Source organism: Acanthaster planci, linkage group LG19 (assembly GCF_054643075.1).
Source record: "Acanthaster planci isolate LZ-2023a linkage group LG19, COTS_SCS, whole genome shotgun sequence".
Lineage (NCBI taxonomy): Eukaryota > Metazoa > Echinodermata > Asteroidea > Valvatida > Acanthasteridae > Acanthaster > Acanthaster planci.
This window is the reverse complement of record NC_141795.1, coordinates 2,701,386-2,710,218: the sequence shown is the minus strand read 5'-3', so window position 1 is coordinate 2,710,218 and position 8,833 is coordinate 2,701,386. Positions and strand designations below refer to the sequence as shown.

At 40.9% G+C, this 8,833-nt stretch overlaps 1 protein-coding gene across 5 annotated transcripts in view; it reads left to right on the top strand.

Annotated features, from left to right (window-relative positions):
- Positions 1-840: 840 nt before the first annotated feature.
- Positions 841-8,833, top strand: part of LOC110983594 (uncharacterized) — a 61,164-nt gene continuing 53,171 nt past the window's right edge. For 2 of the 5 annotated variants that reach the window (XM_022243339.2, XM_022242994.2), the window contains exon 1: positions 841-1,326. The gene's annotated coding sequence lies outside the window, so the exon portion shown is untranslated. Of the gene's footprint in view, positions 1,327-8,533; positions 8,755-8,833 lie in introns of those variants that run through there. The other 3 variants (XM_022243419.2, XM_022243254.2, XM_022243083.2) reach the window with 3 other exon arrangements.

Genomic DNA, 8,833 nt, shown 5'->3' with positions numbered 1-8,833 from the left:
GCTGGGGGGGGGTTCAAAGATTTTGTTCGTGCAGAGAAATGAATCCACAACTGAGCCTCATCCGTGTGACTGCGTATATCACTTTGCAGAAGGATTCATTGCGTTTAGGACAATTTAGGTCACGACGCAAAAGTACTGAAATTGTAATGTGCGGAAAGAGACTGCGGGATCGAAGGGACATTTCTCAGACACTTGTGAGCAGAATGGAGCGCATTCACTTGCGTCTGAAATTTATATAAGAGTTGGACGTCCCAAAAGCAATGGCTTACGGAGGACCTCGTGAAACAGGAAATTGATGCCACGTGTACTTCATCGTTGAAGTCCTTAACCAAATGTTCATGACGTTACTTGGGTGATACAGGATGTGATTAAGAGATATGTTTATTGCATTCAATGGGCTCTCTTCCAATATTTACATGGAGGTAGCGCCCACTTGAACCCACTCATCAGAGGTATGAATATCAACTTCTTGCGGTAATCTCAAGGTCCGCGTTGTACCCTTCCACTGAACTAACCTAATCCTTCATTCCAGAAAAGGTTGTATTTTACTAGTCGACTAAACTACCAGTTTTCTAGTAAAGAAAGTCTACGGAAAGCTACGGAAATCGATTTCTATTCCGCAAGTCGTTAACAACAAAACTCGTTAGTTTGTCTTGTCTTTTATCTCCCTCTTTTTGTATAACACACAAACGTTTATCAATGGAGTAGCATTTTGCAGCTAGAGTGAATCATTCTTGGTACTGTTTCTGAGGCAGTCGAACTCGTCAGATCCCCAATGAACAAAGCGCGCCCTCTTAGATTACTTCACGGTGTAACGTACACACCGTGCACACAGTATTGTTGTAAGACCGATCGATATCAACAAACGTGAACCCCACACGAAATACACGTTCCGGTTTAGCTGATGATTGATGGATGATAATCTGATTTCACCTGTCCCAGCAAAACGAGCGGCGTCCAGCTCCACTTTGGCCGCGGGAGGTGTGCGTATTGTCCTCAGATCCTCCGATTCAGATTAAGTCTTTTCCACATACATCGAGCAGTTTTCAGGAAGATTTCCCGTCTGCCTATCACTGAATTTACCTCCTAAGGAACTTGACCTAACTCGAGCAAACTGGAAAATCTTCGTGTCAAACTTGTGGTCCGAACGCCAGTCCGGTACATGGTCCAGCGTGCGTGGGTTTCATGAGGTACGTGGTGTTCTTCGGCCGGGAAGTTGACTGTGATTTATCTACCATGTCAAAGCACCATTCTTCGGGTAGGTGTACCCCCAGGCGACGCCTTCGCTATCCAGCGCCATCACTTTACGCGTAGGAACAGAGTGAGGTAAGACAACAAGGTCGATCGTTTTTCACGGGGGTCGTTACTCCTTTCAGCGTCAAACTTTTGCGCAATGGCTAACGTTATTTAACATATTTAATACGTGTCAGAAAAGTTTGTTTGCTCATGAATAATAACCTTAACCCTAACACTCTTCAGTCCTCCAACAGGTGAAGGATTGAGGAGGGTTAGGGTTAATAATGCCTAATGCATGTTGAACATGATCTCACAATCAGTGCTTGAGTCTTGAGTCGATTAATCCTTATCCAGCTAATTGTAACTATACTAGGATACTAATTTGTTCAAATGCTGATATGCTTTAACGTCTTTAACTTTTAAAAAATGTTCCCTTGATTATTTCAGTCCGACAACAGTTGTAAAAAGGGCAAATTATTTTTATTCAATTTCTATGTAGTTTCCATGGCTATTACTTTCAAAAAACTTTTTTTTTAATGTTTTATAATTAACCTAATCAAAAATGGATTAAAATGGTGTATTTCCCATGAATATACACGCTCTCCAAATTTTGTGTTTTCATTGTAGCAGCTGGAATGGAAGTTGCACATTTGTGCAGAAAATGACTACATTACTTCCTTTATTTGTTTTAGAATATTAATACAAGCAATCCAACAAAAATGAGTAAATGGATTTTCTAAACATTCATGTTGTACCATGTGACAGTTTTGAAATACATGTATGTATGTTTTCCATCTCGCTGATGGCTTATGTCACTTTATAACTGCACCATACTTTGAAAATCCCCATACTTTGATTATCATCAGATACAGTTAGATGTGCATCTCTTGTGATTCATGCTTTTCCACATACACCTGTGCTGAGTGATTGATGTGTCAAAGTCATTAATTGGCATTGTGTAAACAATGTTTAAGAATGACACATTCTTACAACTTGTTAGTAAGGTGTGTGTAAAAGTCACCTGGTGCAATTTAGTTGTCCAAGGAACTGTGCGTCATCTGGAAACCACTCCACCTACATTGTATTTTTTTCATCTCCCACGTCTTTTGTGTGTCTGCCTTTTCATTGTCTGGTTTCACAAAGAGACGAGACGTTGGTTGGTTGGATCCTGGGGAGGATGTATCATGACGTAATGCTTGGATACCTTTTGCCAAGATACCGCTGAATATTTAAGATGTGAATTTCTTTGGACTCATTCTATTTTGGTAAGCAGTATACAACAGCTCACCAGAATGAAACAGTTCACTGTTGGTTCTGTCTGTCCCACTCTGTGTCTTAGCACCAGTTGACCTGCAGTTTTGGAGAGAAGTGTATTCATGGGAAAGTTAACCACCAGATGTCATTGACCAGGACAAGTTTAGGCATTTTCATGTATTTCACCCTCCTTGTCATTAGTAATGCACTAAAAAGATGTTGAGTTGAGCCTTAGAGAATTTGGTTTCTGTTATTAAATGGATTGTCAGTGTGGATTGGTTCTGTTGTGGATATAGAGAGTAAATTTTTTTCAGAACAAAGTTGTGCGAATGAAAATCTTTTTTGACATATTGTGCACATGTTCATGATTTGGCTGACAGTGATTGAATGGGGTTTGGCAGAGCCTTGAAGTAAATTTATAGGGCATTGGCTGTTGATTACTTTACATTGAATGCCCTGCTGCAGTAAAATATAGATGAATTCCCCTCCAAGTTGACACCCTGGAGCCAAACCACAACAATGACTGATCTGTAAGCATGTACTGGAAAGCCTCCTCCAGCACTGTAGTGAAGTGTTATGCCCATTGAAGGCAACCCCTAAGAAATTTGGTGAAAATGCAGCCATTACCATGTGAATGACACTCGCCTCGGTGTGGTTCAGTGCAATGAGCACTTGGCTTTCTGGACTAAATTGGGGATCTGGAGGTGTAATACTCTGACTTCCTATCTATAAAGGTTGTACTGGCTATTAGACCCAGGGGCCAATTTCATAGAGCTGCTTAAGCACAAAAGTTGCTTAAGTGTGAAAAAACCTTGCTTAAAAAGCAAAGGTGACCAGCTCAAACTCTGATTGTCATGCTAACCAAAAGATGGCTAAATACAATCCTGAAACAATTGACATGACATTGAGTTTGGGCTGGTTACCTGATTTATCAAAAAAGGTTTTCTTGTGCTTAAGCGGCTCTATGCAATTGGCCCCAGCTGGTTATGAAAGGAAACACGCCAAATGCCCCTAGCTTTCCTCGTTGTGCTGTAAGCAATTTTCAATGAAACATATGGTTGATTCCAGAAATTAGGTGTCCATTTTTTTTCATGTCCCTGTCACATTTGACATATGATTTTGTAAGTTCAGAACTCATTTTCTAATTTCCAAGAGTGATGAATAAATGCAAATTACCAGCCAAACAAATAGTAATAGTTTGAAATCAATTCCGGTGATATTTCCATGTCAAATAACAAAGGTCAGATGTAACAGGGGACACAAATGTCACACTTTTGAACCTCTAATCTCTGGAATTATTCATATACGGATACAAAAATATTGCAAAGGGGATTAATATCAAACAGAAAGACTGCACTCAGTAAATTTGCTCAGCACAGCTCAGCTGAGAAATAATCATACCTCAGTCACACATGTTATGCATGCGGTGACCGTGTGTCAAAATTTATTGAGCAACTATAATGTGAATTTGATGATGAAGATGTCAAATGTTTGAAAGGGGGCCAACTTACTCTTCTTGTTTTAACTGATGATGTGTAAAAGAAGTGCGTTCTCTCTGCATGACAATTAATGCCAGATGCAAAAGTGGGTTAGTGTACTCAGAAGCTAAAACAGGAGTTTTCAAAGAACAAGGCATCTAAGCCTGCTCTCAGGACAAAAGTTAATACACTACAGATGTAAACTTTGGATTTTCAATTCACATCCCAATCATTTAGAAGGGGTCTGCATGAATTTGAAAAGTACCATTGTGTCTGAGTCAATGTTGCAAGCTGTGTGTGATGTCAGGGTCAGGTTTCTGTTCAAGGGGTACCAGTACATGTACATGTTTTGAGATTGGACTGATATGGCTGATACCAAACGTGGACAGTGGACATTGATATTTACGTGTTGAAATGTAAATCTGTTTACAAATTGTCCCAAACACTAACCAAACATTGAAACTCGGATCTCGGTTACATGTACCCTCTACTTTTGCCTTGCACAGAAGCACTGACGTGTGTCAGACTACTCAACAAAATGTTTGAGTCACCTCAGTGCTATGTACATGTATTTGATAACACCAAGGGAGATTTTATAAACCCTAACTGAGCCAAATCCACCTGAATCCCATGTGATTAAACACTCAACCTCAAGTGATAGTACTACATAGAATGTTTAATTTCAGACTTGATCAGCTCTGTGCTAGCAGAGAATTCAGTACAAGAGAAGTTTTGTCACTGTTGATACTTTGTCATGTTGCATCATCATCATGAAGTGATGGCAGCTTGAGCTGCCTTAAGTGTTTGATGCACATTCCTCCTGTCCTGAACTGGTACTTAGAGACTGACTTAAGCCTCACCTTGGAGGAAATTACAAAGTTGACTAGCAAGGCATTGGAATATGCCCAGCCAGATTGTAATTCAGGGGAGGTCTTTTGGGATGCAACTATGCAGAAGCAATATTTGTGACCTCCGTCAGATTCCTGTGTCGGGATTTAAGGCAGCCGGCCATGCACTTTCACTTTTACTCTTGTACTTTGTGGCATGGGGGTTTTATTCTTCATAGCACAATAGTGTTGTAGGTTTAACCGTGTGGTTTTGGGACCTGGGCGTGAGACCGTGATGCAGATTTCACCTTTCTGTTGTGAATTTGTGTTGCATTTCAGCCCAAAACAGGCTGGCATGATTTGCTTAATTTGGCATGCACATAAGTGTGAAAACTCACATGTGATTTTTTTCTGAATGTCCAACTGTGTATTTTTCTTGTTGCATTTTTGGTTTTTATGTTACCCATTTTCCAACAAATTTACAGATACAAATATTTTTCCTCAAATTTAAGAAAGAGGGTAATCTATTCTCTGCTTGTAAGCAGGGGGTCCCATGTTGCAACATCAGTCATGCTGTATCACGAACCAATCACAGCCGTATATTTTATTTCAGTTCAGTTTATTACCGTGCCATTGTAATTATATATAACAGGTTTTGCCTTTACCCAACGTATATTAATAAGCACCGTATGCTCAGTGCTTGTCCGAGAGCTTGCGAAAAAAACCCTCACAAGCTTACTCGGGTGGGACTCGAACCCACGACCTCCTGCTTACTAGTGCAGATGTCTTAACCACTCGACCACCGAGCTTGCCGGGATCGGCTGGCCGGTCCGAGTCAAATGGAGCAGCGGGTACCATTGTAACATACAAGGTATACACTCCTTATTGTGTTTTATGGTTTGGGAAAGATTTCAGGAGATTAACCCTCTACAGTAAGTACTCTGAAAAGTGCCTTGGCTTGTACAGAAGGCCTGTTCCCACCTCCTCATTGCCTTGTTGATAGTCAGGTTTGGGCCACACATCACTGGGCCTATTTTCAGGCAAAGCAGAAATGCAAACTACAAGTGCAAACACTTGAGTCCTCTCACCACAGTGAAGTTTGTGCAAGTGTTGTGGAAGTTGAGTATTGTTCGTTTGAAGAAGTGCTCCCAGCATACCTGGCATTTTTTTTGTCAGAGGGGTGAGAATGAAACATATTTGAAACAGAAGACAATCTGTGGACGGGCTCCAGCCCTGTGATTGGAGTGTTGTGACAGTCGCGTGTGAGATTCACCAGCAGTTGCTTGACCGATGTGGATCTTTTCTCTGACAAAGGGAACTTTTTATGGTCGATGTACGTGCCTCACACTCAAGTCTCAAGCCATGTTGATCCTTGATACACACCTCCTGCATCTTGGTCTTGCATTCTTCATTCTGTATATCGTAAAGCTGTGGGCACAAGTGAAAACGCTAACTGCAAAGTTGGTACAATGTACCTGCTTAAATAGACAAATAGTTGGTTCAGTGCATAAACTGGGAGGGCCGGACACGATAAGAAGAAGGACTCAGTGAGATGAGAACCAAAGTGACATTCCACATCTAAAATTTGCAAGTTCTTCTGTGTCTCTGGTTCAGCTAGCTGTTTTGTCGTTCTGATTTGAGTCAAGGCAATTCAGAAACTTACTTTATGTAAATCTGCCTTACTGATTAAATCTTGAATGCATCAGATTGTCATGGGAGCAGAGCAGTCTCTTATTGCAGCCTGGCATTAAATTGTGGGGTTGTAGGCCAACTTTCTCTAGGGCCTTCATTTTCTGTTCATTTTCAGGAGGCTCCCCCAATTCATAGTGTTTCAACCTTGGAAAGATCTTGTCTCCTTCATCCTGGTTATTGCTTTTATTGGGAGTCAAAAAGACATAAATTAGGTTTAATGGAGGATACTTCCCCCTCCATCTTCCCCTCAGAAAGAGAAGGAGAAACCCACAAACTGTCCAGTCAGGTGTAGAAAGCATCGGCGGGTATAGTAGATGGGCTGTGGATGGGATGTTCTGTGATAATCAAAGCCGGCTCACAATGGGCTATTTAAGGAGCGGACCCTTTCGCCCCAAGATTATGTTTTGTCAGAAAGAAAGCCGAGAAAGGAGAGGGGGATTCTTTGAATAAAAAGAAGGTTAAATATTGGAAGAGGATTACTTTGGACCCTGGTCAACTGATGCAAAAAAGTTTGTTGCTGTGAAAAACACTTCTACTGTTTTGTTTTTGTTGGGCATGTAAAGTTGGGGAGGGTTCTTGAGGCATGCTGTACTTTCACCGAGGTGACTGAACTGCTGATTTGCTGGCCTTCAGAGTCTGAATTCAAAGTCTGATTTTAAAGGCGGACACTGAAATGCGGCAATATTGAATGGTACGTGTGGCATTCACCTGTCAAGCAAGAAACCACAGAGGATAATGGAAGAAGACAAGAGTCGACAGTCCTCCTGCAAGACTTGACGCATGGCATAGTTCACTCTGAGTCTCGATTCAACTGTCTAAAAGTTTAAAACTTTAACTTTCTGCTCCTAGTCCTAGTCTCCTGTACATTTTTTCAGTGTGATAGACACTAGCTCCTGTGGTCTGTGCTGACTCACCTGCCATTTTCCCAAGTGGAACTTCATGATCTAGTGGCACAGAAAGATCCCAAAGTCAATAGTTGTACCAAACAACGTTAACTTGAGAGGCATGATTGAGTAAATTGAGTTTGCATGATAGGTCTGACCTACAAATACCAACTGTCCAAGAAAAAATCTAGGGCACACTGTAATTGTTGACTTTTTCAATGGCAGAACTAGGGTACATTTACGGTGTGTAGAGCCTTTTAACACCAGACATGTATGTAGATAGGCCTACACACATACGACATCACACCTGTGCAATTCTGGGGTATGGGTAGTACCCTAGTTTGAAAAATCACCAAATAAAGTTATTTTGTCACTCTGAGAGATTCAATTTTAATATTCTTTGATGTCATTTAAAGTTCAACTAAACCTTCAAAGTTTGAATTCAAGCATTTTTACCAGGTAAAGAATTGGGCCATGTTTGTTTCACGCGGATTGGGATCACGATCAGTGATCCATTGTTGGTTTATGGACACCAAAACGTGCCTCATGGATGGTGCAAACTAGTGCTAGGATCACTGATCAAGATCCAGATCCCTGTGAAGCAAATAGGCCCTTCAACTTGCAGGTGCAAAATAACAGATCCACTGACAAAGAAAAAGAGTTTAAATAAATTACGCTTAGTCACAGATAAGATTGCAGTTGAAACAATAATCTTTGTAATCTTACCGTTTCAAAATTTAACCCCTAGCTTGCAAAGTACCAGGTTAATTCCTACCTCCAACTTTAAAAAGTCATTCAGCAAACTAGAAAAATAACTGATCAGTGACGGTTACTAACAGAGCCCTGGATACAGTTTTGTACACATTACATGTACATGTATACATATGTGGTCCCATTTGGGGGGGAGGGAACTTTGCTTGTAATTTTTGTGGTTGTGTGCTGGTATGTTAAAGCACTCATCACTGTTATATATCAATAGGCATTTGACAACCACAAATTAGATTACCCACAAGGTCAAGGATAGGCAGCACTCAACATCAAAAGCTTTCCCAGAAAGTTGACATAATGTGGAGGCTTTCTTGGGCACCGTTTGTAATATGAGCGAACACGGATGTGTGCCACAGTGACAAGTGTAGTATGGTATGTGCTTTGACTAGTTACGTATTCGTATTGATTCAGATCGTTGGTTTAAATGGTTATTTCTGATGCCACATAGGTAGACGTTTTTCCTGTTCAGATCCATACATGTACCACTTCCGTGGGCTTGGAACCATGCTGTATACAATTTTTGAACTGCAGTATTTCATATAGTGTGGGGCAGGCCGTGCATGAAGAGGAAAAAGTAATGAACTGATTGTCGCAACAGTGTGACCTGTTAATTTGGTAAGTATTAGGTCCATTTTATTAGCAGTCATGAGGTTCTCTGGAATTCAAGAATGTTCCAGCACTGACAGTGTAGTGA